The sequence below is a fragment of the Pollachius pollachius genome, assembly GCF_949987615.1.
Source record: "Pollachius pollachius genome assembly, chromosome: 16".
In the NCBI taxonomy this organism is placed as follows: Eukaryota; Metazoa; Chordata; class Actinopteri; order Gadiformes; family Gadidae; genus Pollachius; species Pollachius pollachius.
Window position 1 is genome coordinate 10,313,145 of NC_136949.1, and position 18,661 is coordinate 10,331,805.

An 18,661-nucleotide genomic window follows, 5' to 3' on the forward strand; every position below is an offset into this window, starting at 1 on the left:
AGTGGACAAATGGTTAGACAGCTACTCAACTACATAACTTAAAGATGCTGTGAAAGGGTACACACCCTTTTAGAAAACTTAAATACTACACTAAGACTTATTCACACACATGCACACCTATATACAACACCCGAAAGTCATGCTTATACATAAACAAATAAAGACCGACCCTTCCCTTCAACATACCTACATAATCTCAAGCTTATCAAAACACACACTCACACCCTGCAAATACATGAACACAGGCTCACTGTGAGCCTGTACGTATATGTGAACCGCTCACACGTACATACAGACGCAATTGGAACAGATTTCCCAAAACAGAGAAAGTCTTCCATATGACCCACATATATACATATGTGGAGCGAGCAAACACACACACGCTAACTGGAAAAACATGCATGACGCCAGAACCAGCTAATCCTCAGGGCCGGACTGGTTTGGCCAGGCCGGGTCTGGCCCACATCGGGGCCGAAACAGGGCCAGCAGTGTTCCGGAACCATCAGCGGGGAAATGCTCTAACTACACGCAAGTGCCTTCACTTAATAGACGCTAGCTAGCCGCAAATCACATGCTCGACGTTCACATTCTGGCCTCAGCCAAGGGTATTACCATGGTGTGTGTGTGTGTGTGTGTGTGTGTGTGTGTGTGTGTGTGTGTGTGTGTGTGTGTGTGTGTGTGTGTGTGTGTGTGTGTGTGTGTGTGTGTGTGTGTGTGTGTGTGCATGCTGTATGTGCATTTGAAGCTGATGACTGTGCAGTTTCTGTCTACGTGGGGTGTCTGCCTGCTGTGTGTTTAAGTAAGGGAAAGAGAACTTAAATGCACATTTCATTTGAAATTCCTGATGGATCATCGCAATTTCCAACAGACGATTAGTAGATTACACTCATTCAGACAGAGAGACAGCGACAGAGACAGAGGAAGAGAGATACACAAAGTAATGGAGAATCTCCAAACAAGCAGCTGTGGCTAGCTGTCTGCTAGTTAGTTACAGTAGGTAACTGACCTAGCTAGCCCAGACCTCCACTCCGTAGAGGGACAGAGGCAGGGGGGGAGAGGGGAGGGAGGGGGTCATCTGGAAGCCATAACGGATTATTTACTACCACAATGAGGTAACAACAGAAAAATGCAGCTTCCAGGAGACACTTGAAGCTGCAGAAAAGGGGGGGGGGGGGGGGAGACAAGACACAGACAATGAGAGGGAAAAATGGAGACCGAGTGTGGGAAAGGAAGAGTGTCAGGAAAAAGGAAAGAGGAGGAGGTGAGATGGAGAGAGTGAGTGAAGGACAGAGGGATAGAGAGTGAGGACAAGAGGCAGACACAGTGAGAGAGAGGCCAAGAGAGAGGGAGAAAGACAGCAATAGAGGGAGAGGAAGAAGCTGAGATGAGGGAGAGAGAAAAAGAGAGAGATCGAGAGAACGCGAGTGAGAGGAGAAAAAGAGCAGAAGGCAGAGACGGGAGGGGGAGCCGTAGAACCAAATGAATGGTCGCCCTAACCCAGTGCATGAACTGTGCGAGCCAGCATGACCCAAAAATGACGTAACCACGGATCTCACAAACTGTTCACGCGGTTCTCTGTCGCATGTCCTGCAACTCTGCGATCTCCAAGCTCCATGTGAAGAGTGCCCAAACGGTTCATTCCAGCTCACTGCTATGGCGAAACAGCAACCATAATGCATGGCTGAGCACCGACTGCCTGCATTTCTCGAATGTCGCATTATGGCGACTTTGAATTCTGCTTAACAATTCCCAGATTGGGAACGTCCTTCCATTCCCTCTGACCGTGAAGGGACCGCCAGGAAGGGGGGCGTCTGGGGGATTCTGGAGGCTGGGGGGGGGGGGGGGGGGGGGGGGGGCAGGTTGGATTCTATGGGCTTATCACACCTCGTAACATTTCTTGGCTTACCTCAAACCTTGGCTTGTATGAAACGGACCGGCGGCGACCCCCTTCTCGTGATGTCACAACATTTCTGACATACTGGCCGACTTAAAACCACACAATGTAAGCCAGTCAGAACACCCACTTAATGACATCTAAGTGATTCAGAGCATGTCAGAAAATGCCGCATCTGAGCTAATATTTGGCCCATTACAGGGAGGGAAGGTTTTTCGGGTCGTTTTTTCCTTACATGGAAAGTTTTCACGCTTCGGCATTCAAAACTCCAAGGAAGCCATTAAATTCTAAAATGCTTGTTAGGTTCATTTGATATCACATGTCCTTGGGCTTCTTCTTTGGAGGAGGAGGAGGAGGAATTTTGCCATAAAAAAAAGCGCTTTGAATCACAGGAAACACTGTAACGTTAGCTCCCAATTTAAAATGGCTACGTCAGTGTCATCTTAATGCTCCCGTGCCAGCAAAAGCCAGTGCCCTTAAGCTAGCCTTAAGGCTAGCGGTAGCAGGCTCAAGAATTACTATCAATGATAAACCAGGCAGAAATCATGTCCCCTAGCACAAAATTATAATGTACTTCCCGGGACAATGAATTCATAGAATCAGAAGTACCGAGTCCAATGGAAACTTAGAACAAATTAGGCTCACATTAAAACCTGTACACTAGAATAAAAGGTTTCAAGGTTGAAAAAGGTTAAAAATAAACTGGATGAATAACAGTGGATTCAAGCATGAATAAACAGCTTGCTTATCAAACGCAGAAACCAGACTGTATAGTCTAGTGCCTAAAAAAGACAAGCATTCGTGCCCACTACTACTTATAAACCAAACTCCATCCCTTTTAAGGGTTCCATTCACAAGCAGCACACCAACAGCCAGTCAATTACTCAAATCACGGATGGAAATTAACCCTGTGATAACCAGAGGCTTTATCACTCCAGATGTGCAAAGACCAGAATAGAATGAGAGAGAGACACCAGACTTGCATGCTCTCTGCCTCTCTCGCTCAAAAAAGATATAGCTCCATATGAATATAAATAGATGCAGCCGGAGACCCACATGTGATATGTGCACACAGACACCCAAACAAATGGGCCAACTGCTACCCACAGGCCCGTCCCGGGTCGGGTTTGTGTCTGGGGACGACGGTGGGGGGCTGGGGGGGTACAGATCGACCCATCATTAGGGTCACATGATAAGCTAGATCCCTCAACTATATTTATTGATAGGCCGGGGGAATGTGTGTATGTGTGTTTGTGTGTGTGTGTGTGTGTGTGTGTGTGTGTGTGTGTGTGTGTGTGTGTGTGTGTGTGTGTGTGTGTGTGTGTGTGTGTGTGTGTGTGTGTGTGTGTGTGTGTGTGTGTGTCCTTGAAATAGCACAAGGGGTGGCCAATTCAATGGCATTCAATGGCTCCAAATGCGAGTTGTGTTGCTGATAGCCACATAGGCGACACACACCAACACACACACACACACACGTCTCACACAACAGCAAACATACAACGATCGCAAACAGGATGTGCCGAAAATATGAGGTAACCCAAATGCCAAACAACTAAATCAAAAACAACTACAAAACAAACCGCCCATCAAAACAATGCACCCGTTTAAAAACAGCCCTACCCCTGTATCCCCCCTCCCCCAGACCCCCCATAGCGACACACCCAGGGCATGCAGTGTGAGAACGCCAGCCAAGACGGGGAATGAGCGGGCCAGGTTCTAGGTTCAGGAAGAACCTCAAAGAGGCACCCAAAGCTCCACACCCAAACACCCTACCCCCCAGCTCCGTCTCAGGCCACTGGGTAGACCGGACTGGTCACAGTCCCCGAGTCCACACCCCCCCAGAGGGATATTAGCAGGAGATACAGCCGCCACAGCATTAGTCTGGTGTCCCTACGTGTGACCCGTTTGGGAGATGGTCAGGTGACCGTCTGAGCTCAAGGGTTGAGTCATGATGAGAACCATATGGTCAAGATAGAAGGATGGGAGATATGAGGGAGAGGGAGGGAGAGGGGTTGACTGAGTGAGAATAAAGAGAGTGAGAGAGAGATCAGGGGACTGTCTGACTACCCCGCCCTAACATAACCTGTCATCGTGTTATGCCATGAGAGCCATCAAGAGTCCCGTTTAAAAAGGAGCCAAAGCCAGAACCATGAATATATTAAAGTGGGTTGAAAATGTAACAATGTGACCCAGGGTCAGGAGTCTGTCTGTTATATCATGAGAACCATACAGAGTCAAAAGCAAGGAGAGAGTCGGAGTGCCATTCATTATTCCAGCCGTTGTGTTAAAATTGGCCACCAAGCAGTAAAGGCTTGCCTTTTTATGCACATTTAGGAAAAGTTTGGCCTGCCTTGTGACCAATGATTCGTGCCACTCACATTTCATATATACATAATGATGCCAATAATAATGTCTTGCATGGAAGGCATGGATCACCTCATCAAGGTTCATGTTAAAAATTCTGACATCAAATCTGTTGCGTCTCATCTCGTCCGCTTTATAAAGGAGTACAACTGAAACAGAAAAACATGGAAGATTAAGTAAAAGAGGTGTGTTAACACTGTAATGCTACATCCACTAGAATACTGGACTTTCATGGTGCGTTCTCTGAAGTGAGAACAAGACCAGCGAAGAATCACACGCTCACACTTGCCGTCTGTTCTTTCAACTCTGCCTTCCTTTAACGTTGAGGAATGGTTTTTAAGGGCCTGCGCTTCCAGTCAGCCCCATCTTTGAGTCATCCAATTAAAACGAGACATAGACAGCTTTAATTCCCCCCCTCAACAGACTCCCTTCATCCCAGGAACAAATAACTTTATTGGCAAAGATCCGAAAGACAACTTCTCCCACATCACAAAGAGAGAGAAAAAACCAAAGCGCTGGTGCCTCAGAACAGTATTTACAGTTGGACACTGACTAAATTCACTGTTACCATTCAATCAGAAATAATAATAATAGCTTCATTTATATGCCTTCCAACTTTCAATACATGCTTACTGCAAAAAGAGATGCTTACATAAAAAAAGAGAATTAGAGAGAGACAGTGATATAGAGAGACAAAATGAGAGAATTGGATTCAGGGAGAGCAACAGACGGACAGAGCGAGAGAAAATAATCAAGTGTAATAGACAAAGAGACTTAGAGAGAGCTAGCAAGAACTATAGACAAAGACCGAAAGGGAAAAGATAGTAGAGACCACAAGAGACGGAGACAGACAGAAATCGAAGAAGACCATAGGCCACGTACCGTCGGGGGAGAACACTGAAAAGACGCAGACAATGAATCGACCGCGCACACACTCACACTCACACCCCCTCAGTACACCATCTCTGTGGAAAAACCCCAAACAGCACCGTGGGCCATGAGGCAGAGACGACCCCGGTGGTGTCAGCGCCCCGCCATTCAGTCGGGTCTTCCTGGAGCTTCCCTGCGGCGGTATGTGTCATGGTGGAGGGAGGTAACCCGAGACCCCCTTCTCACTCTCTGGGAACGAGCCTGGGAAGGTGTGCCACGACCGTGGCCCGTCAGGGAGCACCTGGGGGTCCCTAGGGGGGCCGTGCGACGGGGGACAATGACAGAGGTCTCTGATACAACGCGGTGGAACCTGCTCCACGGCTAACGGACCCTCTACACATGGAAATACACATGTATAGATGTGTGTTTATACACATACACAGGCACACTTTGATAAGGATTAAGATTAGATTAGGACTTTCACCCAAAACCAAATCATACATACCATAAGACTGGCCGTTAGGGAGGCTTACTTTAAATAACATACCCAAATTAAATTCCCCTAAGCTCTGCAGCTGCGGATACTCTCCTTTACAATGTACTGTTCTGTTATTTGCTAAAACATGACCGAGATGGCTGTGGTATTTATGTCTCTGCGTATGGCTGTATGTTTTATTTTACGACATAATGGCTAAACTCTCCAGGGAAATACCCTAATGTAGCTAGCAGGGAAACGGCCAGGACTCTCTACTAGCACTGATGGACTGAACATAATGAGACATCCTTCAATCTGTACACACCAGAGAGAATATATGTGTATATAAGCAAATAATGTATGAACACTGCACGACAGAGTGAGATGTGGGTGGGGAAGTGGGGAGAGAGTGAGTGATTGAGAGAGAGTGAGTGTGTTGTTGTGAACATGAGAGCTTTAGGACCACAGGCTATGGTGGCTGAGATGGCCCAAACATCGTCTCCAGCCAAATACTTTCTAAGGAATGTAAACTGTGTGCAAACGCGACGGAGAAGGCGTTATTTCTGTGTGGGAGTATTCAACCTTCCCTTCCACAATAATACTGCATAATGACAAGACGAAGGAAGAGTTGCAAATGGTTGGATATGTTATATAGCCATAATTAGAATAATAATAATGATATGTTTGTTTGAACAACCGTAATATTCCAAAAGGCATGTGTGCATACATGTGTTTGTATACACATGGTTTTAGGCTATTGAATTTTTTGTTGCATTCTTGAATCTGAAAAATAAAGATATAATTTGCCAACACCATTTGCTCAGTTTTTCCATAGAGAGAAATTTAATAATTGACCAACTCGGTTTTTACCTCTGCTAGGAGACGGCGGTGAAATATATAAAAAATTAAGTAATAGACACATGCATGCACACTCCTCCATTAAAGCCCTCAACAACAGACAGAGCCAGCTAGCCTGTGATAGCCAGCAGAGACTAGCATGGCTGCTAATTACACACTCCAGCGCTAAAGTGTCAGAGTGCTGGGGCTTGTAACCGAAAGCATCCCTGAAAATATGCACTTGTCGGCAGCCAGGGCGTGCTGGGGCAGGCCTGGTGCTCATTGCTGGGGCGAAGGTACACGCACGTGACCGCAGCTAGGAGGACAAAGATTGATGAACTAGAAATCGGATAAACACTACATAACGTGAGCATGCTGTATGTATAGCTACAGTCAGAGACAAACTTTCATATAATGTCTCATATAACTATATCAAAATGCATGCCATCATAATGTTCGTAGTTGAAAGTATGTTTAGTCCCCACATCTGTCCAATTTTGTTCAGATATACAGTGGCAGAGACGGGAACAGGGTCTCGACTGCGGTGCATTTATTAGGCAAACACTTGCATACTGGCATACTGTTTGGCTGGTGGTGGACTTGTGACGTAGCAGTAAGCCCCAAACCCCCATTACCATCCAGGGGGAGGAGATAAGAGAAGGTGGTTGGTAGAGGTTCCTGGGAGTGCACATACAACAAAATGGCTTGCGCCAAATTCAGATGTTCTCCCAGTCTGTGACAGCCAGCACAATGCTCTTTTCTGTGGCGCCGTAGGGTGGCAGTATCAAGGCTGGTGAGACCGACAGACTCAACAAGCCAGTGAGGAAGGCCAGCTTCATCACTGGCTTGAGGCTACAACTGGCCAGTCTGGAGGCAGTGGTGGAGGGGAGGATGACGGACCTAGTGAGGGCAATCCTGGGCAACCCGGCATCCCATTCCCTCTATGAAGAGCTGTGGCAGATGGGGAGCAGCCACTGGCTCCTCCCTCACAGGTGCAGGATGGAGCGTCAGGTGTTCCTTGTTGCCGACAGCCACCAGGCTGGAAAACAGCCTGACTGCCCAAGACCCGCAGACTATGCCTATATTATTATTTGTCTATTGTATTTGATAACTCATGCATTTTTTAACTCAACTTGCAATCTTGGTTTTTGCCTCTCTTTCTGCGACTGTAAACATTCAAATTCTTCCCCCCCACAGCTCCTGTTTAACCGTCTTCCGCAGGAGTTCCACAAGCTATCAGATGAATGCACTATGGTTTCTAAACATTATACAATCTGAGAAACCTCAAAGTCCAAGTCAAGACTGCATTGGATAACTACAGGAAAACAATAAGCAAAATAATTCATAACAGAAAGGAAATAATCCTTAACAAAACAAATACGTCGGTGACCCCGCCAGGTGAACCACAATCACCGCCAAATCAACAGAGAAGGGAAAGGCCCGTCGTTATTTCTCAGAGCGTTACGTCTCTGGCTAGGGCCTGCTGGTCGCTGTTAGCGGTTAGCGCGGGGCTAATGGATCGGTGTCACGTTAGCGCTAACTGGCAGCCGTGCAGATAAGACAAGTACAGAGAACATGTGACCCCGTTGATAAGAAGCTTGTGTAGTGTGTGTGTGTGTGTGTGTGTGTGTGTGTGTGTGTGTGTGTGTGTGTGTGTGTGTGTGTGTGTGTGTGTGTGAGAGCAGGAGACGGGTGCTTTGGTTTGACTAGGTTGCCAGACATCTAGGTAATCATCAACACCGAAAGGAGATTTCACCCGATATCCTACCACTTCCTTCCTCACATACACACACACACACTCACACACAACTAGAAGGTAAGGCATCAAAACATAGGGCAGCCAATTATGACACCTTTATTATGACCTGTGGCTGGCTGTGCACACCTTTTATGCAGCCTGGTACTAGTAATTATGGAAGTTAATGAGTGAGGTCAAGCAAGGTGATCCAGTAAGTGAAGACTAATTGTCACCCTTCAACACCCTTTGGCATATAAACATCAGTTTGTTCAAGCAAGAGGCCATTTTAACAATGTGTGAGTGGAATAGGTTCAGGGATATGTGACAGAGAGAGCAAAGGGTCAGCGTATTTGAACCCTATGCAATTTGCTGGGAAATTATATTAATATTAAAGAACCATTGATATAAAGGCAGTGCTATCCTCAAGATGGAAACTTACTGGCTAAAAATAGAGAAACACAATATGTGATGAAATACATTATATTACGCATGTAATATATATAAAATATTTATAAATAAATAGCTTCTGATGAAACATATGAACAACCCTGAAACATCTTTATCTACATACTTTGTTATCCATAAAGAAAACGCTTCTTTTCTTGTCAAAAACAAAAAAAGATTGCAGGGATGTGAAAACACATGACTAATTATGCATGGGTCTGATAAGTGACACCATCTTAGACTTGGATCTTGGATGCAACTACTGAGGGAGGGGTGGGGAGGGGACATTTCCCATGATGCAATGCTCTATATATAGAGATGACGGAGGGGGGTTTCAGACAATTGAGATGACAATCAACCACAGGATTTCCCCTGTGGAGAGACGGAGACTTCCTATGTGTGTGTCATGAAATGTCATTGCATGCAAGTGTAAAGGACAACCAAGTGCTTTGCATGCATGTGCACACACACAAACACAACTTAACAAAAAAACACCCACACAACCAATTAAACCACTTCTGCAAATCTCAGCAAACCATAGAAGTGGTTTCAGTACTTCCAGTCCGTATTGATCACAGTCGAGTGAGAACAGCCTAGAGACGTGCTAGAGATGCGTTAAGAGACTAGACCTGGGTGTTAATCCTTGACCTCTGCCCTCTAGGATTTCTAATTACATCTTTCGAGATCATACCTGAGGATCTCACTGATTATGCATCTATTTAACAAAATCAGCAAAATGAAAAGAATAAAACCACAACTAAATACTTGCATGTATTAAGCTTAAACAATAAATGAATGGATGATAAATCGACTGCAATGTGATGAACTGAGCTGGATCATTCGACACACTTAATGTATACCATGTTCATACATTTGTATTGAAATGTTCTTCATAATTCATGCATATTTTAATATATCACGATGCTGTGTTCTATTACTATTTTAGCGATGAGCTGAAACACCCTGTTACTTAGTAAAATTGAGCTAATCAGTATGACCTAGCCTAACGTCCTTCATTAAACCAGTCGGTGAACAACCACTCAGCGCACAGCCGCTCAACAAGGCGGTGATTCAGACGGAACAGGAGGCTGACTGAGAAGTGTGTCACACACGCATGTGAGGGTGTGCACGTGAGGGCGTGCACTCGAGCAAGTGCATGTGAGAGTCTGAATGGCCGCCATTCAGGCTAAATTGTGAATGAAGAGAGTTCCTCAGATAACACATGTGCTGGCAGTACTTGGGCCATGCTAATACTGGAGGAGGAGGAGGAGGAGGAGGAGGAGGAGGAGGAGGAGGAGGAGGAGGAGGAAAGATGGTGGGACAGAGCAGTGGCATGGGCATAGAGGTGAAAACACAGGTGTGTATCTCACACATACATACACACACCTTGTAAACTAGCAGCATTAAATTAAACAAGAAACTTGGACAACGGGACACAGAAGATGTGTGTATACACGCACACACACGTAGGCCAAGGTGATTGTTGGAACAAGCCGTCGCAGCACAAGTGAAGGGCATCGGTCAAACTGAAGCAGCAGGGCCAGGCATGAGCAGAGCAGGAGAGGACTAACAGGAGGTAACACGAGAGACCACTTTGAAACCTCTTTGTGTACGGCACATCACCAGCTCATGGTAACCATACAGACATAGCTGCTGCTGCTGCTGCAGCTCTGTGCCTTTTTCAGGACATTTGTTGTTTTCAGTTTTGTTTTGCTGTGAGAACATTTGTGTCCGTATTCTGTAGATCATCCTGTCTAAAGTTAATGTCAAATAAACATTCAATGTATGCACCTCCTCAACCCCGTCTAATTCCTGTGTGTCTTATCATAATGGGAAATAATGAATTCTGGGCCTCATTTGATCGTATCTATAATGTGACGGCAACGTCTGTACATCATTGGTCAAACTATGCGTTATTCAACATTGGCCACTTAAAAGTGCCTGGAGAGGAAGTGGGGTGAATGCGTGTTTGCATGTTTGTGAGTGCGCGTGTGGTGCGTGCATGTGTGCGCGCAGCATGCCGCATGTGTCCGTCTGACTCATCGTGTGTCCACACCTCTTTCTCACCCTCTCCCTTTACTGCTTTCTCACCCTTTTATACACACACTCATGCATGCAAACACACCCCATACCGAGTGATATGTCAGCAAAAATACACACCAAGAAGAACCACACATATAATCACAACCACCAGGGCCGATGTGAATTTAAATGATCTGAACTGCAGTCTCTCTCTCGTTCCTTATCTCTCTCCTTCTCTCTCTCTCCTTCTCTCTCTCTCTCACGTACAAACCACTCTCTATCACTAGGCAAAGTTGGGATACAGGAAGAGAGTGTCGCACACGGTGGGAGGGGCCAGTGCAAGAACATTTGGTGGAGAGAGAAAGAGAGCGAGGAAGGAGAGGTAGAGAGGGGAAGAGAGAGAGAGAGAATCAAATGCGACAAAAGGTGCGATGCAGCAGAGCATGGCGAGAGACAGAGATGGCCCATAGATTAGCAATCAGGCTGAACATAGGAAAGAGAGAGATAGAGACAGAGTAGAGAGAGAGGGGGGGGGGGGGGAGAGGGAGTGTGTGAGTAAATGGATGCGGGTGGGGTTGGAGGACAAAGAGCCAGGCCTTGGCCTCGTCCGTACAGCAGCTGCTGTTCTCCCCAACATCACACCTCGCCTCAAAATTCCACAGCCAGCCCCAGTGATGAGGGGCTGCAGCCTGAGTCAGCACCACACACACACACACACACACACACACACACACACACACACACACACACACACACACACACACACACACACACACACACACACACACACACACACACACACACACACACACACGGGATGCTATGCTCTGGCTACGGCAGGGGTTGAGGGACAAAAAGTGGATTTCCAGAGCCGGCACAATGACTGGGTGATGACACCATAAGGGGGAGGGGTTAGGGCGCTGAACGGACTGATTAAATGGAGTGACGTGGTACTGCTGCAACAATGGTTGGTTATTTTTTTTGCTCTGTGATCTTTCAATTTAAAAAGGAATGAGAGTGAGAAAAATGCAATAAAAATAGATGGAGGAAACAAGAACAAAACTGCCATCCTGGTATTTTGTCCTGAAGCTCCACCTGCGGCCCAACTTACTTCCTGATTTTCCTCTTCCAAACATAAATCATTGATTCCGATAATAAGAACAATCAATCAATTAATTACAAAGATCTATTCAAAATATGCATGTCTGTGACTGCAGAATTAAACTGGTGTTGCAGCAGAGACTTTAAAACATGAACTTGCTGAAAGATGATAGATACTGACAGGGGGTTGAAAGTTTAACTGTCAGCAGTCCGGGGGTCTAGAACAAAGAGACAGGATGAGGTGATGTCAAGTGTTTGGCTCCATCCCATAATACTACAGCTGGGCTCTGTATGTGAATCACATCGTAACTTCCTGTGCTACACAGGAAGGAGAGAAGAAAGGTGAAGGGAAGCACTGAAAGTGGACACATATCCCAATATATTCCAGCTTCAGGAATGAGATCCCATTGTGCCCACACATTTCACACTAAATATCCTTTGGACGTGGCAGCAAGAAAACGTAACACAAATTTGTATGATTATCATGTGTTCTACAATACGTTTTGGATAATATCTGGGTTGTGGGAACACACACACAACCCACTTCCCTTCAATCCCCACAATCAAGAGGCAATCGGTGGGCCTAGCCTGCCGTTTTGACTCTTGCGACTATCCAGATTCGCTCAATTACAGTCATCATCATAACTACCATGACTATTGCAAGGACCTTTTCATGTTTACTGACACACTTTAACTTGCGCCTCAAGAGCAGTTAATGGGATGGGGTGCTCTTGATAAGGGAAGAAATAAAGACGTTGTAATACATTGATCACATAGCCTGCCTCGCAGTCTTTGCTTTGCTTTCTCTGCTACCGACAACATCCTGCTTGTAAGGAAGGATTGTGGAAGCGCTTTCCCTAGTCTGTCTGGGCTGTGTGTACAACATTCACCCCTGTTCGGAGGGAGACGGGGGCGCGAGAGACAGGGGAGGCATGCATGCCGGTATGGTCTGCAAACAGGCAACAGCTCCTTCAGAAGACAAACAATGGTGTGGAGCAGCATTCTTTAATTCACACACACACAGTCAGTCCCAACATGTGCCATCATTTACGATGACAAAGTCACTCTGTCTGTCGTGTGTTTGTGTGCGAGTCCTTGTGTGCGCGTGTTTGGGGGTCTGTGTGTGTGTGTTTGCACGTGTGCATGGATATAGAAAACTAGCCAACTATCCTCTGGGTTTGAAAGTTTGTTCCAGTAGAGAATGAAGGTAATATTCCACTGTTAGTATTTGTAATATGCTTTTGCGCTCTACATATGTGTCACACAAACCACGTTGAGTTCCCAAGCAAAACTTTGACATTATATAAAAACCTCTGTAGTGTGTTGAAAGCCAATGCTATTCACACAAAATGTTGGGCAGCAATTCATAATGGACTTGAACCCTCTGTAACTAAGCCCTTTAGAAAATAGCGCCAGCCATGAAATAGAATCAACCAAGTAGAAAAAGTACAAAAGTATTGCCTTTTAATCTGAGTACAAAAAAGGACTTGGTTCATAACAGTCACAATACTATGAATAGTAACAGTCAGTTATTTTCTAAAAAATAACAGCATTTCTGAGCAAACAGGTATTGTTCCCTGAATGCTCGGTTATCTCAGCCATCCAGGCCTGGGACCCTCAGCTGGGCAGGGAGGTCCCTTATAGCTGGGGGAGGGAGGTACCTTATGGAGGGGGAGAACCTGGAGCTCCCTGGAGGAAAGACCCAGGGAGGGAGGAGAGTAGAGAATATAGAAGAAAGAGGTTTAAAAGATAAGTGAATTTAAAAATAAAAAAAGTGTCCCATGGGGAATGAGGAGCTGAAAGAGAGGGAGGCGATAGAGGTAAGGCAGAGTTAAAAGAATGAGAGAAAGGAGAATGAATTGACTTAAAAGAGAAAATACAAAATTGACAAAAGGCATCCCGGAGGGAAATGTAGAGAGGTGACCAGATGAGAGAAATGTAGAGACGAGACAGAGATAGAGAGACAGAGACAGAGACAGAGAGACAGAGAGAGAGAGAGAGAGAGAACCTCCCGCTCTCCCACCATCACCTCCCCGGGACCTGAGCTGACTAATCACCAGCGGTTTGGGAGCAGGGGCCCAGCCATGGGGGGCGAGAGACAGAGAGAGAGAGAGGGCTCCAACGACCCGAGCTCCTGACATGATCTGATGACACCACACAATTAGCAGCTCTTTCCCCCCGCCTAATAATCCCCCAGACGGCTTGGCTAACTGTTTTTTTATTGGCCACCTAAGGGAGCGTGCTAGTGAAATAGTCGCCGACTCACCCAAACCTATTTTGACTCACTGGTATCTATTTGGACCGGCTCGCACACACATCTATAACACCAAGAAACATTTTATCATGGTTGGTGGTCATGCTAATTATCGTTTGGTTGCAGTTACCGTGGCCCCCGTTTAAAACGCTTGAAGGAAACCAGAGTGTTGTGGTGTAACATAGCAGTTAGCAAAGCCGTTAGCATAGCCGTGCATGAAGGCCCCCCTAATGCTGTGTGGGGCCGTTTGACACAATGGAAAACCCCTCTGGGGTTGAACAGTGACACCGGAACTAAGAGAGCTATTTTGTGTGTTTTGTTGTAACCTAAAAAACACGTGTAATGTTTTTCAATTCAACCCTTTGTATAAAAGCGGAGACCTCATTTATTCTATCATAGCAATATCATGATCAGTGTGAAGCATTTCCCCCTTTAGTTTTTTTTTTCTTATACCTATCAGCCTTTTATCAGTTGAACAATTCCCTATCAATACGTATTATTTACATTACTACTACAGAAAAAAACATACAGCTGAATGAATAAACAAGGTGGGTGCTTACATGAATACAGTACATAGACATGAATCTGGCAACTTGGAATAAGGCCAGAACGCAAGATGACCTCATGTCTCCGAAATGACACAACAACTCTAATATAGGATATCACCAAATCCCCCGCAGACAGAGGCCCAATACAACCCAGCCAGCCAACTTCCTGGCTGATATGACATCAGCTACACGCTTAACCAGGTCACTTCCTTCCTGTTTAATAGACTCAATGAGGATATAGACTGAGGAGATGGATTAAATATCAAATAAGACTTGTTTTGGGGGAAAGAAACACATTTAGATATAATACGCAAATAAGATCAGTCACTGAAGCATAAAATCAAATCTCTGCCCACGAGTTTATTATTATCCAGATAAATAAAACATTTTTGATCCTCAAACTACAATCTAATTACCAGAAATATCTTCTGTGAATCTATTAATGAAAGTTTTCTACCACATACATACCAAACCAAGCCTAAACCACAAAACTAAGATACCACCCAACCCTGGGAACAGTTGCACCCCTAGCATGTGAGTGTGTTTGTTTATGTGCGTGCGTATGTGTGTGTCACTGTGTGTGTGTGTGTGTGTGTGTGTGTGTGTGTGTGTGTGTGTGTGTGTGTGTGTGTGTGTGTGTGTGTGTGTGTGTGTGTGTGTGCGCAGGCTGCAGAAGGCATGTGGCCAATATAAGCCTGGTATGGGTGGAGTCCCCCCATTTAATTGTAGCTAAACAGCTGGTCGCTGCTGCAAGGCCTGCACAGAGACCAGGCTAAGATGGAAGGTCAGTCCGCCAGGCCTTGCTGGCATGGCAGGTCTTTTTTAAATCAGCCAAACCTGCCCTACAAGACATGAGGTGGAGGGGTATAGGTAGGAAAGCAGGAAATTAAGAAATAACTATAGCTGTGGGTTCCATTTTTCTCCTAAAGAATGGGATGGTTGGACAGGGCCCAATTGTGTTTCATTTTGGTTTGGCCGTTATTGTTGGTTGCTAAACTGTTGGTACTTTGTGAAATTCTTGGTTTCTTTACGGCGCTCTTACAGTGAATGTGAGGAGGGAACTGCGTACATAGTGTACCGTCTAGTTTCCCCTATGGCTGCGGGTCATGCAGGGGTCTCAATTACAGACGAAAGGAGGTCACCCAACAAGAAGAAAAGCAAATCCAACACAAATGTTTGTCTTCCTCTGTGGCTCAAATATAGCGTCGGAGAGGGGAGGTAGGAACCCACCGCACCACCTTTGTCACGGCCGTGTTATAAAAAAAAAGACCCAACAACCTTGTGATGCCGGTATAAAGTGGTAGATCTTCTCACAGTGCGGCCCAACTCCGGGGTATTCCAGTGGCCTGAGTTTGAGCCATTACAGTTTCTGAGCTGTGGAGTGTAGTTTGCATGCAAATTTTTGCAGTGTCTTAAAGTCGCCTTGAGCGAATAAACTAGCCTGCACAAAGCGTAGGTTCTTCAGAAGCTTTGCTAGGCATGGCTGATATAAACAGTAGAAGTAGAGGTTGTAATCCAAACACAAAAGGGTTGACATGGCCATCTGAGAATTAAATTGAATTCAAATGGAATGTTTAATTGCATCTTGATGTTTCTATCTACTTTTCTAATTCAATATTTAGACTGGTTTCCAATTATTAAATCAATAATTATGCTTCTTTGGCTCGCTCTTGTTCTCTTGTAACTGATGAGGGCCATTCGCAATGAATGATCAAGATTAACTGAACAAATATATATAAATCATTGAACCACAATAATTTAACAATCCCTTCCCCAACCCCAAACAACCAATAATAGGGGTGCTAATTTGTGATCCCCAGGCGAGCAGGGGTGGCACCGGGTCTAACGTTTCATGCGCCCCCAGTAGAATGTTCCTGGACGGACAGAGGGATTAAGTCGCCTTTTGAGCACTTGAGAATGCGGACGTTATGATCCTATGCAATTTTTGGAGGACGCAATCGATCACATGCACACACTTTGGGCTTTCATGATCTAATCCAGGCCGCTGTGGCATTGCGTCAACTGGTAGTGTGGGACTTCCTCACGTTAAACTGGTCACAGTCCCAGTGCTGTCATAGGGTTTTCAACAGTTCAGTTCAAATGTTGGCTAGTAGAACTATATTTCTAGAACAGCCTGTTTGGTGTTTAGGGGTGTGTATGTTATATCACACACAAACTTGGGAAGGGCATTGGTCCCAGAGTACAACGGAGTACAAATCCTACCCTGGACATTGTGACTTTAGTTATGACAGTTATCGACATCATTAAAGGCCAAAACATCAGCTATGTTCTCATACTGTGGTTACCAAGAAAAGGAACATTGCAAGTAAAATTAAAATTGTCATCATCGCATAGTTCAATCATTAGGTTTACTTTAGTGAGCACAATACAATGAGTGAATAGGGTACATAACACCAATTCCAACAGTATAAGGTCCACCGTAAGTTACAGTTAGATTCCCCAAATACCTCCAAAATAAAATCCTCTGTTCATCATGAATGTACTTCCAAACCCCTTCTTTGCACCAGCGACGGTACTACAGCCATTCCACACCAAGGCTGACACTGTGACTCAGTGGGTATGTGTTGTGCCCTGGTGAGCAGATGCTTGTTAGAAAAACTCAATACATACCCGCTCCCATCTGTGGCAATACAAAACGTGCCAACATCTATGGAAAAATAACAACTATTGTACCCTAACCCTAACCCTTACATGGTGGTTGAGACTATCATAACAGTGGCAGGAAAGGGTTCAGTTGTCGACTCCCAGGTTAAAGGTTCTGGGTTCCATCCCAAACGACCCCAGTCTCCCTCCAAGCAGGTCATGGGGGCATGACCTGTACCTGCTCATTAAGTTAAGTTGATTGAATGGCCATAGTTAGGCGCAGTCTCATAGATTCACAGGTTCACAGTATATTGCACCTGTATGCTAAGTTGGCTTACGTCGATTTATGAATTTATTGCACTTCATACCTCTTGAGTCCTCTCAACATGGAGCATTATTGCCAATCAAAAATCCCCAAATACTTTCTGATCCGAGCCTTGTGATGTTCAGGGTCTCTTGTGTCAACACAGAGGCATTGTCAGGGTGGAAACATTGCCTGGCTCATGGGTCAGAAGGACCACCGGGGAGCACTGAGGAGGACGTGAACAGGAGCTGTGCACAGGCAAACAGACTGTTTGGGATTGGCGAGATGGGCGGAGTGTGGTGTGTTGACACAGTGCTCTTAAAGAACACATGACCTGTCAACCTAGTACCTAAAAGGATTATTTTTATTCTTTTGTCAATTTGGCAGATGCTTTTATCTAGGACTAGGCTTCTTGCCCAAAGTATGCTTACAGGAACACTGTGGACATTGGGGCTTGAACCCTGAACCTTTCAGATGGGTGTCAAACACACTAGACTATCAGGAATAGCAAATAAACCATCTGCTATCCTTAAACTAAACTATCCTCAACCACAGGATCGCAAATAAACACTGTTGCTGTGTATATTTGCTATAACTATGAGCAACATCTACAAACCATCTGCTTTTGCCAACCAACTGAATTTTCCAAAGTTCTTCCATTATATTTTGATGAACTTGCTATACTAGAACATGATATCAATAGTTCATAGTCTACCTGGTGGTGACGTTTCTGGTCACCATCTTGATCTCCCCAGGATTAAACTGCCTAATTTTATGCCTCTTTAACAAAAAAAAAATCTGTACTATTGGTCGACAGTTAGTAGCCTACCCACAGCCCTTCTGTCGCCATTGCCAACTGAGTCCCTGTTGAAGTCCTCATCGTGTTCTTTCACCTCAGCCTGTCTGTCAGGCTTTCTAGAGGACAGACATGCTCCGGCAACATGCAAGGCCTCCCCACCAGATACAAGGAGAGTTGTTCACATTCCACGTTCATGCACCAACCAAGCCCCTGATGTCACTCATACTGGCTTGCCCTCTCTCTCTCTTTCTAAATCACACACACACACACACACACACACACACACACACACACACACACACACACACACACACACACACACAAGATGATTGAGTGCATTTTGTGTGGTCCTGTCTCCTATGTGAACAAAGCTTTGCTTTTTTAGGGCTGAGCGAATAGAAAGGTTG

General features: G+C 45.3%; 1 protein-coding gene across 2 annotated transcripts in view; it reads right to left on the bottom strand.

The window, feature by feature from the left end:
• cdc42bpab (CDC42 binding protein kinase alpha (DMPK-like) b) overlaps window positions 1-18,661 on the bottom strand; it is a 76,091-nt gene that overhangs the window by 55,823 nt on the left and 1,607 nt on the right. The gene's annotated exons all lie outside the window — the stretch shown is intronic.